This window comes from Trachypithecus francoisi, unplaced genomic scaffold (genome assembly GCF_009764315.1).
Source record: "Trachypithecus francoisi isolate TF-2019V2 unplaced genomic scaffold, Tfra_2.0 Lachesis_group2, whole genome shotgun sequence".
Lineage (NCBI taxonomy): Eukaryota > Metazoa > Chordata > Mammalia > Primates > Cercopithecidae > Trachypithecus > Trachypithecus francoisi.
The window spans coordinates 109,039,296-109,051,741 of NW_022681465.1; the positions used below are offsets into that span (position 1 = coordinate 109,039,296).

Sequence of the window (12,446 nt, forward strand, 5' to 3'; positions counted from 1 at the left end):
AGTCTACAGAGACAGGCAGGTTTCCTTGAGCTGCTGTGAGCTCCACCCAGTTCGAGCTTCCCAGCGGCTTTGTTTACCTACTTAAGCCTCAGCAATGGCGGGCGCCCCTCCCCCAGCCTCGCTGCTGCCTTGCGGATAGATCGCCGCAGAGGGCTGTGTTAGCAGTGAGGGAGGCTCCGTGGGCGTGGGACCCTCCCGGCCAGGTGTGGGATATATTCTCCTGGTGTGCCTGTTTCCTTAAAGCGCAGTATTGGGGTGGGAGTTACGTGATTTTCCAGGTGTTATGTGTCTCAGTTCCCCTGGCTAGGAAAACGGATTTCCTTCCCCCTTGCGCTTCCAGGTGAGGCGATGCCTCGCCCTGCTTCAGCTCACGCTGGTCAGGCTGCAGCAGCTGACCAGCACCGATTGTCCGGCACTCCCTAGAGAGATGACCCCAGTACCTCAGTTGAAAATGCAGAAATCACTGGTCTTCTGTGTTACTCGCGCTGGGAGTTGGAGACTGGAGCTGTTCCTATTCGGCCATCTTGCTCCCTCAAGATAGGAATTCTAAATGCCATGTGAATTTGGGACAATATATGTAAGAATTATTATCTCACTTAAGGTGCCAGGAGCTCTTTTTCTTTTCCTTTCAACTTTTTAAGTTCTGGGGCACATGTACAGGATGTGCAGGTTTGTTACATAGGCAAATGTGTGCCATAGTGGTTGTTACACAGATCAACCCATCACCTAAGTATTAAACCCAGCATCCACTAACTGTTCATCCTGATACTCTCCCTTTGCACCCCCCATCCCCATCCCCATCCCTGGACAGGCCCCAGTGTGTGTGTGTTGTTCCCCACCATGTATCCATGTGTTCTCAATGTTCAGCTCCCACTTATGAGTGAGAACATGCGGTGTTTGGTTTTCTGTTCCTGTGTTAGTCTGCTGAGAATGATGGCTTCCAGCTCCATCCATGTCCCTGCTAAGGACATGATTGCATTCCTTTTTATGGCTGCATGGTATTCCATGGTGTATATGTACCACATTTTCTTTATCCAGTCTATGATTGATGGGCATTTAGTTTGATTCCATGTCTTTGCTATTGTGAATAGTGCCGCAGTAAACATACGTGTGCACATGTCTTTGTAGTAGAATGATTTATATTCCTTTGGGTATATACACAGTAATGGGATTGCTGGGTAAAATCGTATTTCTGCCTCTAGATCTTTGAGGAATCACCACACTGTCTTCCACAGTGGTTGAACTAATTTAACTCCCACCAGCAGTATAAAAGCGTTCCTTTTTCTCCATAACCTCGCCAGCATCTGTTTTCTTTTTAATAGTCACTGTTCTGACTGGTGTGAGACGGTGTCTCATTGTGGTTTTGATTTGCATTTTTCTAATGACCAGTGATGTTGAGCTTTTTTTTCATATGTTGGCCCCATGAATGTCTTCTTTTGAGAAATGTCTGTTCATGTCCTTTGCCTACTTTTTAATGACATTGTTTTTTCTTGTAAATTAGTTTAAGTTCCTTGTAGATTCTGATTATTAGACTTTTGTCAGACAGATAGATTGCAAAAATTTTCTCCCATTTTGTAGGTTGTCTGTTCACTCTGCGGATAGTTTCTTTTGCTGTGCAGAAGCTCTTTAGTTTAATTAGATCTCATTTGTCAATTTTTGTTTTTGTTGCAATTGCTTTTGTAGTTTTTGTCATGAAATCTTTGCCCGTGCCTATACCCTGAATGGTATTGCCTAGGTTTTCTCCCACAGTTTTTATAGTTTTGGGTTTTACATTTAAAGGACCATACTTTTCTTTTCTTTTTTTTTTTTTTTTTTTTTGAGACGGAGTCTCGCTCTATCGCCCAGGCTGGAGTGCAGTGGCCAGATCTCAGCTCACTGCAAGCTCCACCTCCCGGGTTTACGCTATTCTCCTGCCTCAGCCTCCTGAGTAGCTGGGACTACAGGCGCCCGCCACCTCGCCCGGCTAGTTTTTTGTATTTTTTAGTAGAGACGGGGTTTCACCGTGTTAGCCAGGATGGTCTCGATCTCCTGACCTCGTGATCCACCCGTCTCGGCCTCCCAAAGTGCTGGGATTACAGGCTTGAGCCACCGCGCCCGGCCAGGACCATACTTTTGTAATTGGAGAATTTAGGATTGATTGACTTTAGTTTTTCTGCCCATTAATATGAGATATTGGGCATGGGGGAACAAGCATTTGGAAAAGAGGATCTGTGATTATTTTAGTAACAAAAGATTATAATGGAGATTTTAAAAATACAAGAAAATGCTGTTAATCCCTCTGTGCAGAAATAATCCCTGTTAACATTTTGATATATTTTCATCTTATTTTAAAATAGGAAGTTCATGTTATATTGTATATACAGTTTTGTTTCATAACTTGTTTTTATCACATATTTGTCTTAGCTTCCTTATCTTATTACATATGCTTTTAGAACTTTTATTTTTTTATTCTTTTTTTTTTTATTATACTTTAAGTTCTAGGGTACATGTGCATAACGTGCAGGTTTGTTACATATGTATACTTGTGCCATGTTGGTGTGCTGCACCCATCAACTCGTCAGCACCCATCAATTCGTCATTTATATCAGGTATAACTCCCAATGCAGTCCCTCCCCCCTACCCCCTCCCCATGATAGGCCCCGATGTGTGATGTTCCCCTTCCCGAATCCAAGTGATGTGATTGTTCAGTTCCCACCTATGAGTGAGAACATGTGGTGTTTGGTTTTCTGTTCTTGTGATAGTTTGCTGAATGATGGTTTCCAGCTGCATCCATGTCCCTACAAAGACTCAAACTCATCCTTTTTTATGGCTGCATAGTATTCCATGGTGTATATGTGCCACATTTTCTTAATCCAGTCTGTCACAGATGGACATTTGGGTTGATTCCAAGTCTTTGCTATTGTGAATAGTGCCGCAATAAACATACGTGTGCATGTGTCTTTATAGCAGCATGATTTATAATCCTTTGGGTATATACCCAGTAGTGGGATGGCTGGGTCATATGGTACATCTAGTTCTAGATCCTTGAGGAATCGCCATACTGTTTTCCATAATGGTTGAACTAGTTTACAATCCCACCAACAGTGTAAAAGTGTTCCTATTTCTCCACATCCTCTCTAGCACCTGTTGTTTCCTGACTTTTTAATGATTGCCATTCTAACTGGTGTGAGATGGTATCTCATTGTGGTTTTGATTTGCATCTCTCTGATGGCCAGTGATGATGAGCATTTTTTCATGTGTCTGTTGGCTGTATGAATGTCTTCTTTTGAGAAATGTCTGTTCATATCCTTTCCCCACTTTTTGATGGGGTTGTTTGTTTTTTTCTTGTAAATTTGTTTGAGTTCTTTGTAGATTCTGGATATTAGCCCTTTGTCAGATGAGTAGATTGCAAAACTTTTCTCCCATTCTGTAGGTTGCCTGTTCACTCTGATGGTAGTTTCTTTTGCTGTGCAGAAGCTCTTTAGTTTAATGAGATCCCATTTGTCAATTTTGGCTTTTGCTGCCGTTGCTTTTGGTGTTTTAGACATGAAGTCCTTGCCCATGCCTGTGTCCTGAATGGTACTACCTAGGTTTTCTTCTAGGGTTTTTATGGTATTAGGTCTAACATTTAAGTCTCTAATCCATCTTGAATTAATTTTCATATAAGGTGTAATGAAAGGATCCAGTTTCAGCTTTCTACTTATGGCTAGCCAATTTTCCCAGTACCATTTATTAAATAGGGAATCCTTTCCCCATTTCTTGTTTCTCTCAGGTTTGTCAAAGATCAGATGGCTGTAGATGTGTGGTATTATTTCTGAGTGCTGTGTTCTGTTCCATTGGTCTTATATCTCTGTTTTGGTACCAGTACCATGCTGTTTTGGTTACTGTAGCCTTGTAGTATAGTTTGAAGTCAGGTAGCGTGATGCCTCCAGCTTTGTTCTTATGACTTAGGATTGTCTTGGCAATGCGGGCTCTTTTTGGTTCCATATGAACTTTAAAGCCGTTTTTTCCAATTCTGTGAAGAAACTCATTGGTAGCTTGATGGGGATGGCATTGAATCTATAAATAACCTTGGGCAGTATGGCCATTTTCACGATATTGATTCTTCCTATCCATGAGCATGGTATGTTCTTCCATTTGTTTGTGTCCTCTTTGATTTCACTGAGCAGTGGTTTGTAGTTGTCCTTGAAGAGATCCTTTACATCCCTTGTAAGTTGGATTCCTAGGTATTTTATTCTCTTTGAAGCAATTGTGAATGGGAGTTCATTCATGATTTGGCTCTCTGCTTGTCTGTTACTGGTGTATAAGAATGCTTGTGATTTTTGCACATTAATTTTGTATCCTGAGACTTTGCTGAAGTTGCTTATCAGCTTAAGGAGATTTTGGGCTGAGACGATGGGGTTTTCTAAATATACAATCATGTCATCTGCAAACAGGGACAATTTGACTTCTTCTTTTCCTAACTGGATACTCTTTATTTCTTTCTCTTGCCTGATTGCCCTAGCCAGAACTTCCAACACTATGTTGAATAGGAGTGGTGAGAGAGGGCATCCCTGTCTTGTGCCAGTTTTCAAAGGGAATTTTTCCAGTTTTTGTCCATTCAGTATGATATTGGCTGTGGGTTTGTCATAAATAGCTCTTATTATTTTGAGGTATGTTCCATCAATACCGAATTTATTGAGCGTTTTTAGCATGAAGGGCTGTTGAATTTTGTCAAAAGCCTTTTCTGCATCTATTGAGATAATCATGTGGTTCTTGTCTTTGGTTCTGCTTATATGCTGGATTACGTTTATTGATTTGCGAATGTTGAACCAGCCTTGCCTCCCAGGGATGAAGCCCACTTGATCATGGTGGATAAGCTTTTTGATGTGCTGCTGATTCTGGTTTGCCAGTATTTTATTGAGGATTTTTGCATCGATGTTCATCAGGGATATTGGTCTAAAATTTTCTTTTTTTGTTGTGTCTCTGCCAGGCTTTGGTATCAGGATGATGTTGGCCTCATCAAATGAGTTAGGGAGGATTCCCTCTTTTTCTATTGATTGGAATAGTTTCAGAAGGAATGGTAGCAGCTCTTCCTTGTACCTCTGGTAGAATTCAGCTGTGAATCCATCTGGTCCTGGACTTTTTTTGGTTGGTAGGCTATTAATTATTGCCTCAATTTCAGAGCCTGCTATTGGTCTATTCAGGGATTCAACTTCTTCCTGGTTTAGTCTTGGAAGAGTGTAAGTGTCCAGGAAATTATCCATTTCTTCTAGATTTTCTAGTTGATTTGCGTAGAGGTGTTTATAGTATTCTCTGATGGTAGTTTGTATTTCTGTGGGGTCGGTGGTGATATCCCCTTTATCATTTTTTATTGCGTCTATTTGATTCTTCTCTCTTTTCTTCTTTATCAGTCTTGCTAGCCGTCTGTCAATTTTGTTGATTTTTTCAAAAAACCAACTCCTGGATTCATTGATTTTTTGGAGGGTTTTTTGTGTCTCTATCTCTTTCAGTTCTGCTCTTAGTTATTTCTTGCCTTCTGCTAGCTTTTGAATGTGTTTGCTCTTGCTTCTGCAGTTCTTTTAATTGTGATGTTAGAGTGTCAATTTTAGATCTTTCCTGCTTTCTCTTGTGGGCATTTAGTGCTATAAATTTCCCTCTACACACTGCTTTAAATGTGTCCCAGAGATTCTGGTATGTTGTATCTTTGTTCTCATTGGTTTCAAAGAACATCTTTATTTCTGCCTTCATTTCGTTATGTACCCAGTAGTCATTCAGGAGCAGGTTGTTCAGTTTCCATGTAGTTGAGCGGTTTGATTGAGTTTCTTAGTCCTGAGTTCTAGTTTGATTGCACTGTGGTCTGAGAGACAGTTTGTTATAATTTCTGTTCTTTTACATTTGCTAAGGAGTGCTTTACTTCCAATTATGTGGTCAATTTTGGAATAAGTGCGATGTGGTGCTGAGAAGAATGTATATTCTGTTGATTTGGGGTGGAGAGTTCTGTAGATGTCTATTAGGTCCGCTTGGTGCAGAGATGAGTTCAATTCCTGGATATCCTTGTTAACTTTCTGTCTCGTTGATCTGTCTAATGTTGACAGTGGAGTGTTGAAGTCTCCCATTATTATTGTATGGAGTCTAAGTCTCTTTGTAAGTCTCTAAGGACTTGCTTTATGAATCTGGGTGCTCCTATATTGGGTGCATATATATTTAGGAGAGTTAGCTCTTCCTGTTGAATTCATCCCTTTACCATGATGTAATGGCCTTCTTTGTCTCTTTTGATCTTTGATGGTTTAAAGTCTATTTTATCAGAGACTAGGATTGCAACCCCTGCTTTTTTTTGTTCTCCATTTGCTTGGTAGATCTTCCTCCATCCCTTTATTTTGAGCCTATGTATGTCTCTGCATGTGAGATGGGTCTCCTGAATATAGCAGACTGATGGGTCTTGACTCTATCCAGTTTGCCAGTCTGTGTCTTTTAATTGGAGCATTTAGTCCATTAACATTTAAGGTTAATATGGTTATGTATGAACTTGATCCTGCCATTTTGATATTAACTGGTTATTTTGCTCGTTAGTTGATGCAGTTTCTTTCTAGCCTCGATGGTCTTTACATTTTGGCATGTTTTTGTAATGGCTGGTACCGGTTGTTCCTTTCCATGTTTAGGGCTTCCTTCAGGGTCTCTTGTAAGGCAGGCCTGGTGGTGACAAAATCTCTAAGCATTTGCTTATCTGTAAAGGATTTTATTTCTCCTTCACTTATGAAACTTAGTTTGGCTGGATATGAAATTCTGGGTTTAAAATTCTTTTCTGTAAGAACGTTGAATATTGGCCCCCACTCTCTTCTGGCTTGTAGAGTTTCTGCCGAGAGGTCTGCTGTTAGTCTGATGGGCTTCCCTTTTTGGGTAACCTGACCTTTCTCTGGCTGCCCTTAAGATTTTTTCCTTCATTTCAACTTTGGTGAATCTGTCAATTATGTGTCTTGGAGTTGCTCTTCTGGAGGAGTATCTTTGTGATGTTCTCTGTATTTCCTGAATTTGAATGTTGGCCTGCCCTACTAGGTTGGGGAAGTTCTCCTGGATGATATCCTGAAGAGTGTTTTGCAACTTGGTTCCATTTTCCCCCTCACTTTCAGGCACCCTCAATCAGACGTAGATTTGGTCTTTTTACATAATCCCATACTTCTTGCAGGCTTTGTTCATTTCTTTTTCTTCTTTTTTCTTTTGGTTTCTCTTCTCGCTTCGTTTCATTCATTTGATCCTCAATCGCTGATACTCTTTCTTCCAGTTGATCAAGTCAGTTACTGAAGCTTGTGGATTTGTCACATATTTCTCGTGTCATGGTTTTCATCTCTGTCATTTCATTTATGACCTTCTCTGCATTAATTATTCTATCTATCAATTCTTCCACTCTTTTTTCAAGATTTTTAGTTTCTTTGCTCTGGGTACGTAATTCCTCCTTTTGCTCTGAGAAGTTTGATGGACTGAAGCCTTCTTCTCTCATTTTGTCAGTCATTCTCTGACCAGCTTTGATCCGTTGCTGGTGATGAGCTGCGCTCCTTTGCAGGGGGAGATGTGCTCTTATTTCTTGAATTTCCAGGTTTTCTGCCCTGCTTCTTCCCCATCTTTGTGGTTTTATCTGCCTCTGGTCTTTGATGATGGTGACGTGCTGATGGGGTTTTGGTATAGGTGTTCTTCCTGTTTGATAGTTTTCCTTCTAATAGTCAGGACCCTCAGCTGTAGGTCTGTTGGAGATTGCTTGAGGTCCACTCCAGACCCTGTTTGCCTGGGTATCAGCAGCAGAGATTGCAGAAGATAGAATATTGCTGAACAGCGAGTGTACCTGTCTGATTCTTCCTTTGGAAGCTTCCTCTCAGGGGTGTACTCCACCATGTGAGGTGTGGGGTGTCAGACTGCCCCTAGTGGGGGATGTCTCCCAGTTAGGCTACTCAGGGGTCAGGGACCCACTTGAGCAGGCAGTCTGTCCATTCTCAGATCTCAACCTCGGTGTTGGGAGATCCACTGCTCTCTTCAAAGCTGTCAGACAGAGTTGTTTGCGTCTGCACAGGTCTCTGCTGCTTCCCATTTTGTTGTTTAGCTGTCCCCTGTCCCCAGAGGTGGAGTCTACAGAGACAGGCAGGTTTCCTTGAGCTGCTGTGAGCTCCACCCAGTTTGAGCTTCCCATGGGCTTTGTTTACCTACTTAAGCCTCAGCAATGGTGGGCGCCCCTCCCCCAGCCTCGCTGCTGCCCTTTCGGTTAGATCGCTGACTACTGTGCTAGCAATGAGGGAGGCTCTGTGGCCGTGGGACTCTCCCGCCCAGGTGTGGGTATAATCTCCTGGTGTGCCCGTTTGCTTAAAGCGCAGTATTGGGGTGGGAATTACCCGATTTTCCAGGTCTTGTGTGTCTCAGTTCCCCTGGCTAGGAAAAGGGATTCCCTTCCCCCTTGCGCTTCCCCGGTGAGGCAGTGCCTCGCCCTGCTTCAGCTCTTGCTGATCGGCCTGCAGCAGCTGACCAGCACCAATTGTCCGGCACTCCCCAGTGAGATGACCCCAGTACCTCAGTTGAAAATGTAGAAATCACCGGTCTTCTGTGTCGCTCACGCTGGGAGTTGGAGACTGGAGCTGTTCCTATTTGGCCATCTTGCTCCGCCCCTAGAACTTTTAAATAGCTGTATTGTATACTCTCCTACAGCTGTATCAGTTTAACCATTTCCTCTGTTGTGTTGGACATTTGGGGTTATTTGTAACCCTTTGCTTTTGTAAATAAAGCTGTAGTGAGCATTCTTGGCATACATACATTTGCACATATCTTGGATTATTTCCATAGGATATTTTTAAAAACCAGATATTCATAGTACATGGGATATAAATACTTCTATGGCTCTTGAAACATAATGTCAAATTGTGCTGCAGGATTGCTACATGTTCTAGTTTATAATCTCCACTTTTCAGTGTGTGAGAATATCTGTTTTACCACATCTTTTTCAAAATGTGGTAATCCTATGATAATAATCATTTTAAAAATAATTAGGTAAAATATGCATTTCTTTGATTACTAATGAGGTTGAGATTTTTTGTATGTTTATTTTACTTTTGTATTTTATAAGCTGCCTGTTCAGAGTTTTTAAAAATGCAGTTTCTTTTCACTAACATGTTTATCTGATAATTTTGTATTGATTTTTTACCTAGTGAAATATATTAACTAATTGTTGTATATGTTGCTTATTATTTAGATTTTGCCATCTAATCTTGATTATGAATGCTTTATATAATCAAATTTCTGAATTTTTATGTGGTCAAATATATTACCTTTTCATTATGATTTCTCTCCCCTCAACTTTTCTCAATGTTTCGAGTGACTTTTTTTCATGCCAAGATCAGATAATGCCCTATAGCCTATAGAGTGTATTTTAGTGTCCCAACTTTATAGTTGTTTTTTGTCTTGTCTTGTTTTTTTTTTTTTATATTCAAGTTTTAATCCATTTGGAATTCTTTGGAGATACAGGGATTTTGTTTTTCCTCCCCCAATTTAAATAATTCTGCCAACAGCATTTACTGACAGTTCTTTCTATTTCAACTGACTTGAAATGCTGTCTTGATCAATGCTTTAATTTTGATATGCACCACCATTGTGTATATTGTGTAAATCCCAATTTTGGTATTGTCAGAGTTTGTTTTTCTGTCTCATGGTTTCCAAATGATATATGATAGTTTTTGCACTTCTTGATTACTAAGGCTGTAACACATCCTTTCACATGTTTATTGACCTCTTTCTATTGCTTGTTCAGATCTTTTGCTAGTTTTTCAGTTAGTTTGTATTTTCATGGATTTGTAACAATTCTTTATATATTCTGGGTAGCAGTTTTCTATTATATGCATTACAACTATTTTTTCCTAGTCTGTGATTTCACTTTTTACTTTTTGTAAATTTCAGTGTCATTAAATTCGTCAATTTTATATGGTTTGTGTGTTTTCCAGTCTTAATTTGACAGATACTTACTGAGCATCTACTATGTTTCAGGGACTATTTTGGGTACTTGGGATAGGTCGTAAACAAAATACACAATATTTCTAGAGTTCACATTCTAGAAGCTCAAGAAATATTCATAAAAATATTCACATGTATTTTTCCCGAAAGTGTTTATAAGTTTTGCTTTTTCAATTTTAGATCATTAATCTACCTAGAATTCATTTTTTATATGATGTGAAGTATGAGTAACCATTTATCCAAGTACCGTTGATCGATTAACATATTGTTTCTTCACTGTTTTGTAGTGACACCTCTGTTAGGTATCAAGTTTCTGCATTAGTGTGGGTTTGTTTCTGTGTCTATTTTGTTTATTGGTATATTTCTCTGTCCTTGCATCTGTATTACACTCTTAATTACTATGGTTCTATAATAAGCCTTGATATCATAGGTCTTCATACTTTATTTTTCTTTAAAATTGTTTGACCTGTTTTTAGTTCTTGGCGGTTTTTTTTTGTTTGTTTTTTTGAGATGGATCTCACTCTTGTAGCCCAAACTGGGGTGCAGTGGCGTAATCTGGGCTCACTGCAACCTGTGCCTCCCAGGCTCAAGCGATTCTCTTGCCTCAGCCTCCACAGTAGCTGGGACTACAGGCGTACACCACCATGCCTGTCTAATTTCTTGTATTTTAGTAGAGACAAGGTTTCACCATGTTGCCCAGGGTGGTCTCGAACTCCTGAGCTCAGGTGATCTGCCCACCCCGGCCTCCCAAAGGGCTGGGATTACAGATGTGAGCCTTTGCGCCCTGTCAGTTCTTGCCTGTTGTATATGCATTTTAGAATCAGCTGAACTACAGTTACATCTTTGGTTATGCATGGCTTCCTTTTCAGGGCTGCTGTTAGCTGTGTCAGAGTGAAATCCTGCTGTATATTGGTTGTGTCTTCTGGTTTTAACAGTTCTTAGGATGCTTGAACCTCCTAGTGCAGTTTCTTTCTTTCTTACATTTTTCTTATTCATGACCTCCCCCTTCCCTCCCTCTTCTCTTTCTTTCTTTCCTTTCTTCTTTTCTTTTCTGTTAGTGTTTTTGTTTCTATTGTTCTTTTCATGTTCCCATCCTTGTTTCTTCTTTTTTCTTACGGTCATTCTAAAGAGTACTTTAAAAATATATTTTTATTGAAGTAGTATATTGTGCATGCGTCGAGGGAAGCAAATAATAAAGAAGCATATAAAACAACAGGTGCAAGTCCCTCTGATATCAGTTGGCTGAGACTTCCCAGATATTTTATGGGGGCATGTATAAATCTGTGTCTATTGAAGAAAAGGTCATATGCAGACTGTTCTGTAGCTTGCTTTATTTTTTTAATTTAATTTTAATTTTGTTATTATTTTTTGAGATGGAGTCTTGCCCTGTCACTCAGGCTGGAGTGCAGTGGTGCGATCTTGGCTCACTGCAACCTCCACCTCCCAGGTTCAAGTGATTCTCCTGCCTCAGCCTCCTGAAAGTAGCTGGGACTACAGGCACCTGCTGCCACCAAGCCCGGCTAATTTTTGTTTTTTTAGTAGAGAGGGGATTTCACCATATTGGCCAGGCTGGTCTCAAACTCCTGACCATGAGATCCACCAGCCTCTGCCTCCCAAAGTACTGGGATCACTGTGCCTGGCCAGCTTGCTTTATTTTATTTAGTATTTTAAAAGACATTCTTCTATAGCTAATTTCTTCTCATGGCTGCGTTGTATGTATATATAGTGATTTAACCAGTTCCCCATTGATGGACTTGTAGATGTCTACTTCCTGATCTTGCAGCTTTCAGACACTGCTGATCCTCACTGGCATAGTGGAAGTTGGGTAATTTATTTTCTCTCTCCTTAGGACTTCCCTTTCACTCTTTTCAATTTAGTGGGGTTCTACCAAGAACTTTCTTATATGCTCTTCAGAGCACTGGCATGTAGCTTTCTCAAGAGGAAAGAGTTGGCAGTAAACCTTAGTGTAGTTCTTTTGTCTGGTTCTATCTGTATTTTACTGTTAAAAAACCCCCAAAAACTCAAAGTATTTTTTTTTTTTTTTGAGATGGAGTCTTGCTCTGTTGCCCAGGCTGGAGTGCAGTGGTGCAGTCTTGGCTCACTGGAACCTCCGCCTCCTGGGTTCAAGCCATTCTCCTGTCTCAGCCTTCTGAGTAGCTGGGATTACAGGTGCCTGCCACCCTGCCCGGCTAATTTTTGTATTTTTAGTAGAGACGGGGTTTCACCATATTGGCCAGGCTGGTCTTGAACTCCTGACTTGAGGTGGTCCACCCACCTTGGCCTCCCGAAGTGCTGGGATTACAGACGTGAGCTGCCATGCCCAGCCTCTATTACCGTATGGTATCCTGGAGGAGTGTTTGTTATGTAGTGTTAAAAGTAGCAGCCTGATTGTAGAGTTGAAAAATGAATGAGTTGGAGAAAATGGACATGGTGTATTTAAGCAGCTCTTTGCCACACACTTGACTATGAGAGGGCAAGGAATGAAGAGATGCAGATCTTGAGAT

The 12,446-nt window shown here is 40.7% G+C and overlaps 1 protein-coding gene across 2 annotated transcripts in view; it reads left to right on the forward strand.

The window, feature by feature from the left end:
- Window positions 1-12,446, forward strand: part of SCAMP1 (secretory carrier membrane protein 1) — a 129,874-nt gene that overhangs the window by 56,792 nt on the left and 60,636 nt on the right. The gene's annotated exons all lie outside the window — the stretch shown is intronic.